The sequence below is a fragment of the Sarcophilus harrisii genome, chromosome 1 (assembly GCF_902635505.1).
Source record: "Sarcophilus harrisii chromosome 1, mSarHar1.11, whole genome shotgun sequence".
Lineage (NCBI taxonomy): Eukaryota > Metazoa > Chordata > Mammalia > Dasyuromorphia > Dasyuridae > Sarcophilus > Sarcophilus harrisii.
The window spans coordinates 276098298-276117285 of NC_045426.1; positions in this window are offsets into that span (position 1 = coordinate 276098298).

Here is an 18988-nt window from a genome sequence, read left to right on the forward strand (position 1 = left end):
GATGGTGGCCTCTAAATGTGGAATGAGGCATATCCTTTTCATATTTTGCCCTGTGATTTGTTTTACCTGACTATATTTTTTATAAAGCAAAGTGCTATTATGAGAAATGAGAATCATACAAAAATAACAGTGATATTAAAAATAACCTCAATAAAACATTTAAGAAGAAAAACTTTACCCCAAGCCATACCAACCTTTTTTGTGCCATCTAATGTTAGATTTCAGATATACTTATTCCTGGAAGAAGTATGGGATTGTAGATAAAATAAACTTAGAGACCAAAAACAAAACAAAAACAAAAAACCCTAGGGTTTGTATCTTTTATATGTTACCTTCCAGCTGAGTAGTCCTAGGAAAGTCACTTAATCTCTCTCACAGTTTTGTCATCTAGAAAATGGAGGTAATAATATGAGTACTTCATAAGGTTGCTAGAAAACAGGAATGAGATAATATACATTAAATTTATAAACTTTATAAACATTAAATCCCTATGTATGTGTGTGTTTTTTTTGTCATCATAATGATATTTTCATGAGTAGATAGAACATTAGGTTTAGAGTCAGGAAGGCCTGGTTTCAAATCCCATTTATAAACCCAACTTCTGTCAGCCTCAGTTTCTTCATCTATAAAATGGGCAGTACTTACCTAGAGAGTAAATTACAAAATTACAAAAAAGGAGGGTAGGAACAGCTTCATAATTAAGACCTGATTTTCAGCTCTGTCTCTGCCACATGTGTAACCATGAATATCTGACCTCTCATGGCACCAGACAGTGTTGAGTCACCACCCCCCTCCTCGCCATTAGGACTGCAAATTGAGTTTAAAAAAAGAGCTCAGGTCAAACTCTGAAGCTCTGACCCCCTTTACATATCATTGTGTCAAGAACTCCAGATGCATTATCTCAATCCTTGTTAGGATAATCCCCACTCTTTTTCAGTAGTGCCTGTTACCTCACTGTCTCCTGCCCACAATTTTCTTATCTTGACTCCTATCCTGTCACGATTAAGTTATGATCTTTTCCTGGAATTATGGCTTGCCCATCCTCCCAGTGACCTTGCCTCCCTTATCTGCTTTTCTTTCCCCTGTAAGATTGTATACTTAGTTTATGTATTCTGCTTGCAAACCCTCATTAGCTAAAACCCCATATAAGTTCCCTGCCTTAGTTGATCTGGACCAAATGTTTTGAACAAGAGTTCCATTCAGTTGGCTAGCTTAAACTCCATATTAAAAATTAAAAACCAATCTCTGCTTACCTCAGTTTCTCTAGTTATCACAGCAGCTCTCCCAGAGAATTGTTGATCTGTATCAGTGGAGAGTTTTCATACCAGGAGTTTCCCTCTCTATGAATGAAATAAAGGATTTGGAGAGAGGGAAAAGCACAGGTGGAAACTCCATTGAAAAAGTACTTCTGTTTCAAGGCTTTGCAGATCAAAGGAGATGATATCTATAAAGTACTCTGTAAACTTTAATGCAATGTGTAAATGTCAGTTCTTATTAATATGATTATCTAAATCCTTGTATTTGTTGCTGAATTATATCCTTATGTTGTATTGCTATTTAACTTTTCACATGTACATACATATCTCATCTCCAGGGCAATGACCCCATTTTATTTATCTTTGTCACTCTATTCTAGTTCTTAGCAGAGCATTATCCATGCAATAAATGTTTAATAAATATTTGTTAAAATGGAATGTATTTGATTGATTAAGCTGATTAATTATTACTTTGGTCAATGTACTTCACTTGAATTTATCTTCCTGGTCAAATGTTTACTTTGATTTACTTAATTTCTCATTATGCAGATTTCAAATGGCTTTAATCATATTCAAGAGATCTGGAACATTTGAAGAAAGCAAAAAGACCTTGCAGTAGCAGTTCTTGCTTCTTTCTCCTCATAGCCTTATCTTTTCCCCTATCCATGCCCCAAACAACAAAATCAACTGTCAATATCACTGATTTACTTCTGATTACACTATTATCATTATTGCAAAGCCCAATTCTTTCACTTAATATCACTTAAAGTCAAGTCAACAATCATTTTCATTCAAGGCAGCAGTGATGTAATCAAGAGAGACCAGCCTCAGATTCAGGAAGACATAGTAGTTCAAGTCTCACTTCTAACATATGGATGAGTCACCTCAGCAAGGCTCTTAGTCTATACATTGTAAAATAATTTCAGACTTGCACCAGAAGAGAAAGTTTCTTCCTTCAAGCCCAAAATAATGAATACAATGCAATGCAATTCAGTAATGAATACAATAACAACAGTACTTCCAAAAAATAGAATTGTTCACCAAGCCTAAAGATATAAAGATAAAAATAAAAATAGACCCTGTCCTCAAGGAGCTTATATTCTACTTAGTCACCAAAGTTGGTAAATAATCACCAGCTGCAGTTTCAAACTAGGTAAACTATTCATAAACTTGTGCAGCATCTTTGAAAACATGAGGCTCCTCAAAGCTTCACAATTCTCTTTTGAACACCAGAATTCCATTAAAAACAACAACAAACACATACACAGAGACACACAATTGCAACATGCTAAATTAGCTTCTGCAGAATGTAATTCCACCTGATTTAGAGGTCTAAAGGGAGTTAATGAATTATTCCAAGAAAATTCATGCACTGAGAACCTGTTGACTTGACCTCATACCATGAGACAGTCTTTTTTTTTCAACTGACTAGTGCAAGGAAAATCATAGTGTTTATGTTTGTTATTTGCTCACACTCATTCTAAACAAGGACAGGGAAGTTTGTAAATCTTATTGCCCAAGCAAAAGTCAAGTAAAAGTTTACCACACCTTAGGGATCATGGAAAGTCCCTATAAGAAAAATCAATGCCATTCCCTCCTTGTCTTTTCTTTTTTAATCAATAACTATGATTTCATCCTTATGAGAAAATGTTTGTGTGGAAACTCTCTCCCTCCATCAATACAGATGGGCAGCTTTCTGTTCCTTATAATCTAGAGATTTGTTATTGTTCAGTCATTTCAATCATGTCTGACATCGTGAGTCACCATTTGGGATTTTCTTGGCAAAGACACTGGAGCAGTTTGCCATTTCCTTCCCCAGATCATTTTATAGATTTAGGAAATTGAGGCAGTTGAGGTTAAATGGCTTGCCCAGGGTCACACAGCTAGTAAGTGTCTGAAGTTAGATTTGAATTCAGATTTTCCTGAATTCAGAACTAATGCTCTATCTACTGTTAGCTACAGAGAAAGTGTTCATCTTTTGTTAGTGTCATGGTCTCCTTTGACAACCTGGTAAAACCTACACAGCCCTTTGCAGAAGAATATTTTTTAATAATTGAAAGGAATGGTCAATTTCATTTAGTGGTAAGTAAAGATGTGTTTTTTTTCTAATCCAAATTCATAGACCCATCTCTAAACAAAATCCCTCCCAGCAAGGTCAACTAGCTTAGGCTAGAGTTAGCTTCTGCTTCGGTGGAATATAAAAACTCTAAACCAAAGATAGAGAGCTGCTTCAATGATAAAAGTCATTATTTCCAGTCATGTCTTCTATTTCTTTTTTATCCACCTTCTCCACCAACGTGCCTAGGGCAGTGATGGACCCTCATGTTCATGACTGACTAGATGATTAAACTTAGTAATACTGTCCCACAATCATGAAGAAAAGTCAACAAAGAGACATGCTAGTCACCAGATGTCCTTCTAAACTGCGCAGGGTAAAAATCTGCAAAATGATTGGACATCTGTAGCAAGTTTAATTAACTCTGCTCAAGGGTTGTAGGAGAAAGGAGCACAGACTGGACATATAAAGTATTGAACTGGAAAAACACCGGGAGAGGCACAAAGAAATTATAGAAAGACTATCTAAAGTCAGAATGAGAAGGTGCTCTGGTGCCCAGTCTGTTATTCTACTAATCCACCAAAGATATCCCTTCCCACTATTTTTTTTCTTTTTTTGAGCTTTTGTCTCCCTAGCTTGCTTAGCTCCCTAGCTTATTGTACTTAACAGTTCAATAGCTACTAATAGAGCAATCCCAATTATGGGAGTATGATCTGGAGAGAAAATTAAGCTGCTCTGATTTTTCTAATCTAGACCAGTTTGCCCAGACTACTTAAAAACCTTTTTCTCCTTACACATGACCATAGTAGTACTAGGATGAATGAGACAACTGAATTAGTTAGCCCTATTGTGGCTCAGAATATCTTAACTCGGGCAATTCATCAGCCTCCTTTGCCTACAGTAGCAAACGCATGAACCATCACTCCCAACCTATTCTGGAAAGACTTCTTAGAGGAAAAGGAAGTGGCAAAAAGAATCAATCAACAAATTAACAAGCATTTACTCAGTACCTACTGTGTTCTGGATACTCGGCAGGGAAGCACTAAAGTCACTAGGATTAATCCTTTACTTTTGAATAGGATCAGGTTAGTAATAGTACCACCTCATGGTCAAATGATATCCCCAGCATCTCACATGATAGTCAGCCAATGTATATTGAGCTTAACTAACTTGAATAAAATTTATTTTTAATGAATTCATACTCCATCACACCAACAAAGAAAGGTTTCTCAATGACAATTCAAATCTGTAAAGGGGATTTTAGATACTGAGACAGACATGACCGGATCATATGGGGTTTTTAATGCCCTAATTTAGAATAGTTTCTTCTTGTTTAATTTTCAGTTGTATATGACCTCACTTGGATTTTTCTTGATATGATATGAAGATATAAAGTGATTTGCCATTTCCTTCTTCAGATCATTTTATATATGGGGAAAATGAATCAAACAGGATTAAGTGATTTGCCTAGAATCACACAGTAAGGCCTGCTTTGAACTCAAAAAGATGAATCTTCCTGACTCCAGGTCCAGTACCCTATTCAATGCAAGACCAAGATGGATTCACCCTATGAGTGGGAAAGATAAGCATGGTAAAATTGCCTCACCCACCCCTATCCCATTCCCACTGGCTATCTTAAAGATTAGACTGGTTTAAAGATTTCAAAACACCCAGACAGAAATCTCATCCTTATAACTCTTTTGCTTCTGTCACCTTACTCCAAACCTGGAATGACTTTGTCTTTGAAATTGCCACCTCAAAAAGCTCTGCTTTTGAGAGTTCAGTCATTTCCTCAGCTGCAGGTGTGGTATTCATTTTGCACTATGTGTTCATTGTAGGATTTAAAGCCTCAGTGATCTTCAATCCACAAGAAGAAACCTGGGGTCCAAACATGTTAATCCTAATATTAAGCAATCATTTGGGCCTTGATCTTCTAAAAGCCTGATGGACCCTAAGTAAGCTAACACTGAGAAAGAGTATTATCTCCCCTTGTCTAGCCCTTGTTTGAACAGTGGTCTACTACCCATACCATCAATTTGGGTAATTACTTCCCATATGCTCAAATCCCCCCTACATGTACCCCATCATTTCCCATAGATATGGGAATTTTCTTTGCTCTCCCCTCAGCTGGGATAGAGATTTGTCAAATGGTGAGTCACAGAATCGTGAAATCTCTGAATGTCTTTTTCTATTCTATCTGTCTTCCTTATTCCAACTCCAAAAACTGTCTTCAATCTTCTTCTATCTTATCTCCACACTTTTCCTCCCCCACTCATGATCTCATCCATTACCATTCCTTCAATTAATTTCTTTACATAGATATTCTTAAATTAATATCCCTAGAATCAATCTGTGTCCTGAGCTACAGGTACATATTTCCAACTCCCTGCTGAATAGCTCCATGTGGTAGAAAGCAAGGCTTCTCAAACTTTTTCCACTTGAGACCCCTTTTTGTCTGAGAATTTTTTTCTGTAACCTTGGCATATATGAAATGGACATACAAATCGATCATTTACTGATAATAAATTATACTTTCACAACCCCCAATTCAGTAACAAGACCCCATATGGGGTTGCAACTTACAGCTTAAGAATCTTGGGTATAGAGGAAGGGAAAAAATAATGAATTTAGGGAGACAGGAGAGTCATCAGGAAATAACAGTGATGTGAAAAGTAGAAGACTCAATAAAACATTTTAAAAAAGAAAATAAAAGTATTTCCTAATTTGTGTCAACTGCAAATGCCTTCTCTTGTTTTGAACTCCAGAAGCAATCACTGCTTGTAAACTTGGGTTTACTGGTATAACAAAGAAAGTTGACTCGGAAAAAGGATAACCTGCATTTGAATTTAACCTTTACCAAGGGCAGAAATAGACCAGTCATTTAATTTTTCTGATCCTCAGTTTTCTCATCTGTAAAATGGGGATAACAATAAGTATACTTCACAGGGTTGTTATTAAACTCACAACAGATCAGTGGACTTGGGTTCAAATCCCAGCTTTCTAACTTATTGTGAGATCTAAAAAAAGTCACCAAGACTCTTTGAACCTCAGTTTCCTTATCTGTAAAATTAAGAGATAGAATAGGTCTTCTAAGGTCCCCTCCCTTTCTAAACTTATGATTCTATGAACAACTGCCTGCTCATTATATTCAAAACTGAATTCCTCTCTAAATCTCTAAATTCCTCCCCAAAATCCCTATTTTTTGTTGATGGCATCACCATCTTCCCAAAACTGTTCTTCATAATCTCAGAGATATCTTTCACTATTGCCTCACAAAACCAGTCAATTGCTGAGTCTGATTGATTCTGTTTCAATAATCTCTCTTCCATATGCCTCTCCTTTTCTCTACTTATACTATTACCACCCCCCAATCAAGGTTCTATCACCTCTTGCATAGACCATTGTGATAGTCTCCTAATTGGTCTCTATATTCTTTACATTCTCTCATCAACTTATCCATCACGAATACCAATCTCACTAATGTTCAAGCCTTACCATGTCTCTCACTTGCTCAAAATGCATCCATAGCTCCCTATTGCCTCTAGGAAAAATAAAAACCTTGTAGCTTAGGAGTTAAAGCAATAATTTTATTTCAGTCAATCTTTACATCTTCATTTTATGTTACTCTTATTTACATACTCTATTATTCCAACCAAGCTGGAGATATCTTCAAATTTTGAGTGGACATTATGTGACAAAAAGAGTGTGTTTGTTTTTCTTGGCCCTAAAAATAGGAGTGAATAAAAATTTAAAGAATACAATTCATGCTTTGTGGAAGGTATAGAAAGAGAAGGTTAAAAAAAAGGAAGGGAAGGCAAGGGAAGACAAAGAAAGAAAAGGAAAGGGAAGGTCTGTCACCAGGTCCATGATTTTGACTAATAAGATATTGAGAATTTTGAAACAAAATAAGATATATTGTTTATCAGTCTGACATAAGGGTTCACAACTTTCTAGAGCACAGTGATCCACCAGGATTTCTTTAGTAATATTTCCCAGATGATAGCTTAAGGCAGTGCTCTGGCAAGCACATCCTTCACTGATAGGATTCAATTTATAAAGGACTTCAAAGGACAGACATAAAGCATGAAAGCATAGGAAACTAAATAGGGATCCATATCTCTGCACAAAGCCTATGCCTTGAAATTTGCATTTATTTTAGAAAACGGAAAAGAGAATCCTTTCTTCTTTAGAAAGATCAGTGAACATTTCTATATTACCTGATTTGCACAAAATGTATTACCTCTTGAAAGTTAACACATTTCCTTCTTTCTGTGTGTTTCTGTTTGTCTCTATCTCTGTCTCTGCTGTCTCTCTCTGTGTTTGTCTGGCTGGCTGGCTCTCTATCTCTCCTTATTGTCTTCGCAGAGCATGTTCCTAAAACATTCTAGGTGCTTAAGCAGTGCTACAACCCAATTTATCAAATCTGAATTGTGACCAAGTTTGGAAGCGAACTATCCAAAACCTGCTTAATTAATGATCCACATTATTGTTCCCACTTGCCTAGACTGCACACGGCCTCCAAACCTTGACGTGTTTTTGCAACGATAAAATGCAATAAATGAATTAGTGTCCTGGGGGACTGTGGCAGGAATGAAGGAAAAGCCACGGAGAATAAATGATGTCTCAACTAATTTTATGATTTATTGATCTCTACTTTGCTCATTTTGCAAGGTGGGAGAGCTCGTTTTTCTGGCTGGCAGACAGAGGTGTCACCCTTGCTAATAGATATGATTACCATCCCCAAAACTGTGTTTGTGAAAATAAGAAGTGTAGTTTCCATCCGCTGCTGACCTCAGCAGTTTCATTTTATTATGTGTGCTGGATCTGCCAGGAACAAAAATTGATGCACTTATCCGGGGACTCTGCTGGTCGGTCACAAGCATTTTTCTCATTTTTCTTCCAAACAAGTTCATCTTTAAGCAAGTGCAGATTCATGGTTTAAATTACTAGCTTGACACATCATCAGTTTCCTGTGGGTACATTCTTAAGAGGAGTCTCTTTTCTGTAGTCCTCTGGCAGGAGGGAAGGGATCAATGTTAACCATCTTTAGACCAGTGTGCCAATTGGAGTTTAAAAAATAGATATAGGCTAATCCATGGCATAAGCTGATGTGAATGGTTCTTACTAAGGACACACCACTCAAGATTAGGAATCGATGAAACAAAATCAAAACTACAGGAACTTCACTGGAGTTAATAGAAAGAAAGCTCAGAAACACACCAGAACTGGTGCTAAAGAAGATGATATGAATGGGGAAAAAAATGGCACTTCTCAACATTACCCCACTTCTTTATAGCCAAGACATTAAAGAGAGTCAACTAGGTGATGCTTTGTGCTTATTTTGTTTTGTTTTGTTTGTGCCATGGATATGGAATTTTATGAAGAGAGGGAGTTAACCAAAAATGGGAACAAAATGGATTCCATAGATGAATTTGTAATAAGTTCAAGATCAGCATATCTTGAATATACAGGCAAAGGTTAACTCAAGGAAAATTAAACTGACTTCTCAGACTATAGGAATCAACATTTATCCAATGTAGATATTGGCTACACTGTCACATGGTTGTGTATCCCACTATGAAGTAAAAAATTTGTTCCAAAATTTGTCTTTGTTTTTGCTAAATTATTCTGCCTCATTGATAGGGGCATAATTCTTGGACCAAGGAACTTCAGACTTGGGAGGACTTTTAGAAATCATCTAATCTGAGTCTTAGTCAAAAACATTTCTGACAAGTGGTCATCTAGCCTGGATATCAAGATTTCTAGTAATAGAGAACCCATTACTCACTTTTTAAAAGCTCTAGCTTTCAGAGAATTTGGATTTACATTTCATTAAATCTGATACTTTGACAGAAATATTCCCTACTCAAATTAAGATTTATATTGTAAAACTAGAGATTTATTTTTGCAGATGAGGAATAATAAGTACTAAGGAGTTCTGCCTCTTTGCTGTGTTGGGACATAAAGCGGAAAAAGTTGACCAAAAAAGAATGAGGACCTGGAGCTCAAAGAACTAACAAAGACCCACCAAATACTGAATCTAAGCAAAAGTCCAAATCAATTAATGAAAAGGAATCATAAGCAGGCAAGCAATATGGGTTTTACAAACCAATAGAATGCGAGTTGCTTGAGGACAGGGACTAGTATTTCTTTTTTGTCTTTATATCCCCAATGTCTAGCACACAGTAGTCACTTAATCAATACCAACTGATTCATCAGGCAATTGTGGAAGAAAAAAATAACCCACAAGGATGATACTTATCTGCAAAATAGAGAAGGAAGGCAGTTTTGTGGTAAATGGCCAATGAGGTCCCTTCTAGCCAAAAAGTTAAAAGTCAGGCTGATTACAGAGGATTTTCTCTTGTCTTTTCTTCCCTATAGATAGGATGTCAGTCACAGAATTAAATATGATAGATTATCAACTCCACAAGAATAGAGAGATAATTTATTCATGTATTTCTCCCAATAGTACTACTTTACACATAGATATATTAAATAAATGATTATTGAATAAATAAATGAATAATGGAAGGAAGGAAGGAAGCAAGGAAGGAAGAAAGGAGGAAGGGAAGGAAGGAGGAAGGGAGGGAAGGAGGAAAGAGGGAGGAAAGGAGGAAGGAGGGAGGGAGGAAAGAAGGGAGAGAGAAAGGAAGGAGGGAGGAAGCAAGGGAGGGAGGAAGGAAGGAAGGAAGGAAAGAGGGAGGGAAGGAGGAAGGAAGAAAGGGAGGCAGGGAGGGAAGAAGGGCGGAAGGAAGGGAGGAAGGGAGGGAGGAAGGGAGGAAAGAAGAGAGGAAAGGAGGGAAGGAAGAAAAAGTTAATGAAAGAAGGAAGTTGTTTCAGTTGTATCTGATTCTTTATGACCCCATTTGGGGTCTTCTTAGCAAAGACACCAGAGTGGTTTGCCATTTCCTTCTCCAGTTCTTTTGTAGATGAGGAAAGGAAGGCAAAGAGGGTGAAGGACCTTACCAAGGGTCACCCAGCTGGTAAGTGTCAGACGTCAAATTTGAATTCAGGAAAATGAGTTTTCCTGACTCAAGGTCCAGCATTCATGCACTATGGTGCCACCTACTGCTCTAAGTGACTGATGGACATGAGTTAAAATCCTGCCTCCAATACTTACTAGCTTGTATAAGTCAATTAGCTTTTCAATCCTAAATTTCCTTGCCTATAAAATATAAAGTTGGACTTAAGGGCTCTGAGATCTCTTCTTACTTTAAATCTACAATCCTAAGTCAATTGGAAAAAGAAAGAAGGAATTGCAACATCATTATTCTAACCAAATACAAGTTTTTTTTCAGATTTTAAAATCTAGGTCTGGACTCTTTCACAAGAGAAGCTCCTCTGTGAACCAGGATAACTCTTTATGGATTCTTAAATGACAAAATTCCACAGGATCAGACTTTCCTACTTAAGAGCAACAGTTCCTAAAATAACTCACAGGCAGATTTCCTCACCTCTTTCTAGAATATGTTTTATAATCATATTTATTTTTCTGTACAGAATTTTTTTCAGCTTTTATCATTTTGTGCAGGTATATCTGAGCCACCTTTCAATTGGTATGCTCACCCTAGCTTCCCATTCCCTTCCTTAAAAACACAGTAATACATAAACTAAACATTACCTTTCATGTGCCTGGCGCTTAATCTCTTGCCCACTTTTTACCAAACAGGATGAAAATAAGAGACTTCACCTACAAGCTCCCTTCAATTTTGACATGCCCATTATGGGTCAAGTGAGTCCTTTAATTTAATTCCCGCATGAATATATTGACAACAGAAACACTTATTTCTTCAGGAAGAACTGAGGTACAAGCCAAGAGCATAGAATCTCAGGATTCTGAATTCTATCCTGCCTCAGACAGAATTCTGAATTCACACCTCAGACCCATGGAAAAGTCAAGAACAAGAGAAAGGAGTAAATTTGACCTAAGTACTCAAAATAATGATGTGCTATATGATTTTATGATACATAATGACAACATGCTTACTATACAACTTTCATATGAATAAGAATGTCAAGCCAGAACAATTGTAAGGTCCCTTTAGTCTAGTGGGAGTATAAATTTGGTTCTTAGGAAGGGTTAGAACAGATCATGAGTGAATGAATGAATACTCCTTAAACACTATGTGCAAAGCACTGTGCCAAGAGTTGAAGATGCAAAATAGAAAAGCAAACATAGTCCCTTCTCTCAAAAGCTCACATTCTTATAGAGACAACACACAAGTCAAATGGAAAGGTTCTTCATGGAATTCAGGATACATCCACAAAGCAGGTGGTGATGCATCTTTCTTATTTAATGTTATTCACATTAATAAAGCTATATCCATTTATAATATTAAACCATTATAATGACAAGGACAGAGGTGATAAGAACTTTTCCTGAATCTTTGTAATTTTGGCTATTTGAGTAGGTGCACATGCAACACATGAAAAGGAAGTAGTCTGGATATACTCTGTAAGAGTAGACCTTAAAGAGAGGGCTGGAGCCAGAACAGCAGAGAGGGAAGAAGTTGCTTTCCTGGGACTTTTGAGCCCATGATCCTGAGTTGTGTTAACTCAGGGGCCTGAGGAGAGCTGGTGGCTGAGAGGTCTGAGTTATTTGACATGCCACATCCTCTCTCTCTCTCTAAAGGTGTCTTACTAATTCAGCTAGGCTGACTTTCCTGCCCTGTAGGTAACAGATGGCTAGCAGCTGATTATCGCTGGCCCTTCTCCTCAGAGGTTGCTTCCATAGAAAATGACTTCAGGGTCCAGGATGAAGAAAAGGGGAATAGAATTAGCATCTACTAGATGAAGGCGTAGTGCTTTGCAAATATTACTCACAACAACCCTGTTGAGGTATATATTATTGTTATCACTATTTTACAGTTGAAGAAACTGAAGCAAAGATTGAAGTGTTACAGAGTTAATAAGTGTTACAGGGCTAATAAGTGGCTGAGGATGAATTTGAGTGGAGGCCTTCTTGACCCCAGGTGCAGGGCTCTATCCACTATATGACTTATTCTGTCTTTGAACCAAGGCTAGTGGTCTAGGGGTATATGACTTCTCTTTAATATCCTTCAGCTTACCTGCCAGTTAATGGTAATTGATCAATGCTTAATGGTGGTATTGGCAAAGATGGCAAATTCACTCTCCACAGGTGTTAATCACTTTAACACAGGCTGAAAGCAGGGCCACTAGTTGGAAATGGAAGAGGGGAATTGATATTTCCAGGATTTTTGTTATAAGAACCCTCCATCAACATCTTAAGAAATGTAGTGATAGAAGTAGTTAAAGTAGTTTGACTTATCTAACTCATGCCACTTCTTGTTTCTATCCACACACCCCCAAGGCACCTTTCTATTTCATCTGGGATCCCTTGCCTTCCATGTGAGGGGCAGTTGACCTTATAAAGCTTATAGTCAAATCATTTTGCATATGAGAAGTCAAGAAGTCAAATTATTTGGCCAAAGTCTCACAGGTAAGAATTAATATAAGTGGCCCAATTAATGCAAGACTCTCCAGTTTTCTGTCATCATTTAAAGGAATGATTACTATGTACATTCTGCAGTGTTATGAGTATACACAAGTATTGATTCTTCAGAAAGACATTATCATGGTACATTATGTCTGTTAATATAGCATCACAGAACTTAAAGCTAAAAGGGACCATGAGATTATCTTATTCAACACCTTCACTTTATAGCTGTGGAACCTGATGCCAAGAAAAATGAAATAACTTATCCAACAAACACAGCAAATGGCAAAGGCAAAATGTGAATCCAGGTTTTCTGACCTGAAATCTACTTCTCTTTTCTAATTCACTATGCTAATGCTTTGACACCCTCAAACATTTTATAGGAAGCATCAAACTCAAAATTTTAGTAATGTTCTTGAGCCACCCACTGTGTATCTGTTATCTATGAATTAATTTAAATCTTAAAAAAAAACCATTGGTACTTTCCACCTAAACACCTGTCTCATTAAGTTTACCAATTCCCTGGAGGCCTTCATTTGAAGGCTAAAGGACCACCTGTCAGAGAAACTTTAAGTATGGTTCTTATTCTCTTATACTTTAGTCTAGGTGAATTAATAAGCAATCATAGCACCTACTGTGTGACAATTATGCTAGGAACTAGTTATACAAAGACAAAAATAAAATAATCCTAGCTCCCAAAGAATTTATATTCTATCAAAGAAGACAGCATATACAGATAGATAGATAGATAGATAAGTGATAGATAACACATAGATACACAGATACATAGACACAATAAAAACAAGGTAATGGTGAGGGGGCATAAGATAGGGTTTGAGCTGAATTTTGAAGAAAACATAAGATTCTAAGAGGCAGAGTTAGGGAAAAAGATATTTCCACAATGAGAAAGTCCCAGCAACTAGTGCTAAAACAGAAACATCCTCTGAGGTGCTTTCTATCTACAAGACACTATATGTATGTGATTTAATGGATTAAGTATAACTCCTTTTTTGCTTTCTTTTCATCAATGTGGGGTAATTCCAATGTGGAAATTCCTTCCTCTAATTAAGGTAACTCATCTGTTAGTTATAGTCCTAGTAAGCTTAGAACAGTGCCTAACATATTGTAGATGCTATGTTAGTTGACTGACTGACTAGAGTTGCTGGGGATCTCTAATAGGCTAAGTGACTTGCCCCTGGTCACATAGTATGCATAAATGGCAAAACTCAAACCTGGTCTTTCCTGTGATCAAAGTTAGCTTTCTGCCCACTATATCTTACTGATCCTAGATTATTTTTCCTTTTACTTGTCCTCAGTTTACTTTTTCAGACCTTTTAAAGAGTCATACCAGGTTCTAATGCTCAGTTATTTGCTGATCTGGTCCACATCTCTCAGCTGCTGAGTTCTCTGACATCCACCTCCTTTATAATTTTATAGACATTGATCACATCCCCTTCTTAGCTTCCATCTTCTCATTCTGAAGAAGCCTAATCTTTTCAATCTGTCCAGAATGTCCCTGGGCTAAAATATTCATCTTACATGTCCTGAAAGAGGAAACTAATATGACCGAGCTGAACCTTCCTGCTGCACAGCAGGGCCCTGAGGGGCAGGTAACATATTGGCTGGCTAATTTGAAACCAAACCAAAGCGGGTGCTGTAGGACATCTGCTGGGCTTATTAAATCTCCTTCCTCTATAAAGAAACTCTCTAGTCAAGCACAGCAGGCTACTCACATCGACTAACTAATAGGGCTACAAGATCCAGCTCCCCAGAAAAGCTTTCTTTAATAAGCCAATGCTGTGGGAAGAGAAGCACTGGCAGGAAAAGGGGAGAAGGAGGATGGAGGAGACAGAAAGAAAGAGAAAGAGAGAGGTTGAGGGAGAAAGAGACAAAGACAGAGACAGATAGGAAGGTAAAGGTTGAGAGAAACAGAGACAGAGAAAGAGAGAATGAGAAAGAAAGAGAAATGGAGAGAAACAGAAACAGAGATGGATAGGTAGATACAGAAAAAAGAAAGAAAGAGAAGGTGGAAGAGCTAGACAAAGAAAAGAAAGGGGGAGGGAGAAACAGAGACAGATACAGATGAAAAGAGAAAGACAAAGAAAGAAATAAAAAGACAAAGAAAGAGAAAGAAGCATGGAAAGAAACAGAGATGAAAAGGTAGAGACAGAAAAAGAGATGGAGGAAAAGGGAGAGATAGATGTGAGAAAAGATTTAGAAAGAGAGGTGGAGAGAGAGAAAAACACACAGGAGATAGAAAAAAGGGAGAAAATGAAAAATACAGAGAGAAGGAGAGAGAGAGTAGAGACAGAGACAGACAGACAGACAGACAGAAAGACACACACACAGAGATAGAGAAAGACAGAAGCAAAGACAGAGAGAGACAGAAAGGCAGAGACACGGAGAGATTATGAATCTGGTGTTGACTGACACTTTCTATATGAAATTGATTCATATTTTAGAGAAATCAGAGCCGAGATGAGCTGATTCCAGCATCTAAGTTATTGCACTGCCAGTTTAATATTTTGCCATCTGCTAACTGAAGACTCTACTGCCTGCTGGGTCCTATAAAGACTTTTATTTATTATATTGCACATGGCAACATCTGCCACCGGATGCAACTCAACTCTGCACCCTAATTAAACAAACAAACACTCCAGCATTGGTTGAGGGATGGATTTTGCTCAGCTTGATGAGCCCATTTGTAGGGTTAGTCAAGCCACATATCTTCAGAACATAGCTACAGAAACTAATTGTGGTGGTGTCCTCCCATTCAACAAAGTTGAAACTGGTAGACCTCTTGATATCAGGAGTTCTGAAGGCCAGTGGGATGTGCCAATTGGGTGTCTGCTCTTTGCTTTTATCAAATGTGATAAGCCCCCCTGGATCAGGAATGCGGATTACTTAAAGAGCCATGAATTAGCCAAGATTGGAACCAGAGCAAATCACAGCTTTCTGGCCAATCAGTGCTGGGATTAGCCCAGGACAAGTTCCTACCCTTCTAGTTTGAGTGAGATAGGGAGAAGTCTTTTTGGGGGGAGAGAGAGGAGGAAGATAGTACATACCTTCTACATACTGTACTGTATGTAATATTACATACAGTACATACATTCATACATACTACATACTGTAGTACAATTGCCTGAAGAGTTTGGCAAGTATCAACAGACAATAAGTCCTCATCACCTGCCTCTAAGGGTCACTAAAGCAGCAGATAGAATGATTTCTCATTCCTGGGCCTTTGCACAGACTGTCCCCCATACTTAACATGTACTCTCTCCTCATCTCTGATACTGTTTCCTTCAAAACTCAGGTCAAATCCCTGTTTCCTTCAAAAATCAGATCAAATGCATCTCCTAGTTCAGACATTTTCTTACCCCCTCTTAAAAATCATCTTGTATTTGTTGGTGAATGTTAATATATATTTGTGAAGAAGAGGAAAAAAGGAGGAAGCAAGAGAGGAAAAGGAGGAGGAGGAAAAGGAGAAGAAGGAGGAGGAGAAAAAAGAGGAGGAGGAAGAATAGGAGGAGAAAAAGGAAGAAGAGAAAAAAGAGGAAGAACTATAGAGGAGAAGGAGGAGGAGGAGGAAAAAATGGAGAAGGAGGAAGATGTGAAGGAGAAAATAAGGATGTGAATAATATGCTAAGATACCAAGTTTCCTCTCCCTGAAATTCTTCCACACATATGTACTCAATCCCTTTCTCCAACCTATATTCTAGGTTCATTTTCCATCCCTGCCATAAAATAATAATTATTTAACACTAGGGCTAGAAGAAACCTTAGAGATCATCTACTATAGTTTCTTCATCTTATAGATGAGAAAACTGAGGTATGAAATAATGAGTACTAGGAAGTGCCCCATCTGTGAAAAGAAGTGGCATAAAGTTCCAAACTGTACCTTTGATCCAACAATGTCACTTATCCCCATGAAATCATAAAAGATAATAAAGGACTCTCATGTGCAAAAATGTTTGTAGGATCTGTTTTTGTTGTGATAAGGAATTAGAAATTGAGTGGATTCCCATCAATTGGGGAATTAGTTATAGTATATTAGTATAATGGAATATTATTGTTCTATAAGAAATGATAAACAGCCTGACTTTAGAAAATCCTGGAAAGACTTACATGAATTGATGCTGACTGAAGTGATCAGAACCAGGAAAACATTGTACATAGTAGCAGCAACAGTGATGATCAACTATGATAGACTTAGCTCTCTTCTCAGCAATGCAGTGATTCCAGACAATTACAATAAGCTTAGGATAAAAAATGTTATCCACTTCCAGAGAGAGAACTATGGAGAGTAAATGTGGATTGAAGCATAGTATTTTCACCATTTTTGTTATTTTTTTTCTTGTTGTTTTTCTCTTTTGTTTTGATTTTTCTTTCACAACATGAGTAATATGGAAATGTGTTGTTTTTTTTTTAAAGAAAAAAAGTGGGATGATGATTGCTTTAAGAATTGCCTGCCTTTCTAACCATTTTGACCATATATTTTTGAATTGATGCAAAGGAAAAAGAACAAGAAGGGACAGAACATAGTTATATTATCTCAAGCAGAGGACCCAATAAAAAAACTGGCAAATTAAGGTCCTCAGAAAAGATAATAAGGTGACTTCCCACCTTATATTCACAATATCACCTCAAACCCTGTAATCACATATTCAGGTCACTTCTTATTGCACTCTGGAAAAAAAGGTGATTCCTAAGTCTATTGGATCACATGGAAATATTTTAGTACCATGGGGAGTAGCTTTTATGAATTCTCAAGGTAAGGAATGAAGCAGCAGTGTGTCTAAAAGGCAAAGACTTGCCTCACTGCTGAGAGGATGAGCACATTTGTTATTGCATCCCTGCCTACTCTTTCTGTTTTCCTGTCCTGGGGCCTTTGCATTCTTGTCTCTTTCAATACTATCTCCTTCAACATAGTTCATATTCCTCTCCTCCTCCTATAATCTCAAAAACCAAGGATATATTTCCTGATTAAATTGACTCAATCTGGTCACTTTGGGGTTCCTCTCATCTCCAATACCAAGTTTGCCTTGGTAATGTGCATTATTTCACTAGGTATTAAAGGCTCTCATATCTGTACTCTCCTTCCTAATTGGGTTGCAAATTTTTAAAGTATCTTCTTTTTTTCCAATTACATGTCAAGACAATTTTTAGCATTCATTTTCACGAGAGTTGAATTCCAATTTTGTTTCCTCCCTCCCTTCCCCTCTTCTTAAAAGCTAGGCAAGTTGATATAGGTTATACATGTGCTATCATGTAAAACATGTTTCCATATTAGTCACAGTTGTGAAAGAAGAAACAGATCAAAAGGGGTGAAATACTAAAAATATCAAGTGGGAAAATGTTTCAATCTGTATTCAGAATCCCTTTGTACTTTACCCGGATATGGATAGCATTTTTCCTTCATGAATCCTTTGTACTTGTCTTGAATCATTGTGTAACTGACAAGCGCTAAGGCATTTATACTTGAACATTACACAATGTTGCTGACACTCATGCAATATTTTCCAAGTTCTGCTTATTTTACCTTACATCAGTTCATACAAATCTTTCCAATTTTTTATGAACTCTGCCTGATCATCATTTCTTATTGCACAGTAATATCTCATTATATTCATATACCACAGCTTGTTCAGTCATTCCCCAATTGACAGGCATCCCCTCAATTTCCAGTATTTTGTCACCACAAAAAGGGATATCATACATTTGATCCTTTTCCTTTCTTGATCTCTTTGGAATACAGTGGTATTGATGGACCAAAGGGTATACACAGTTTGCTTCTTTTTTGAGAATACAGTAGTTCCAAATTACTCTCTGGAATGTTTGGATTAGTTCACAACTCTACCAATAGTGCATTAATGTCCCAATTTTCTCTCATCCTCTCCAACATTTATCATTTTCTTTCTTTTTTGTCATATGAATTATATGTATTAGGTGATACCCAAAATACTCTGGGTATTTCTCTAATCAAAAGTGATTCAGCACTTCTTATGCCTATAGCTTTGATTTCTTCATCTGAAAACTTCCTGTTCATCAATGAGGAAATGGCTTGTATTCATAAATTTATCTCATTTCTTTATATTTGAGAAATTAGTGGATTATAAATTTTTTGACAAATTACCAAATCTTATTCTTCCTTTATATCTCCAATATTGCCTGGTCCTGAGTACTATCACCTTAGGGGCACTCAAAATGCAAATGAATGGT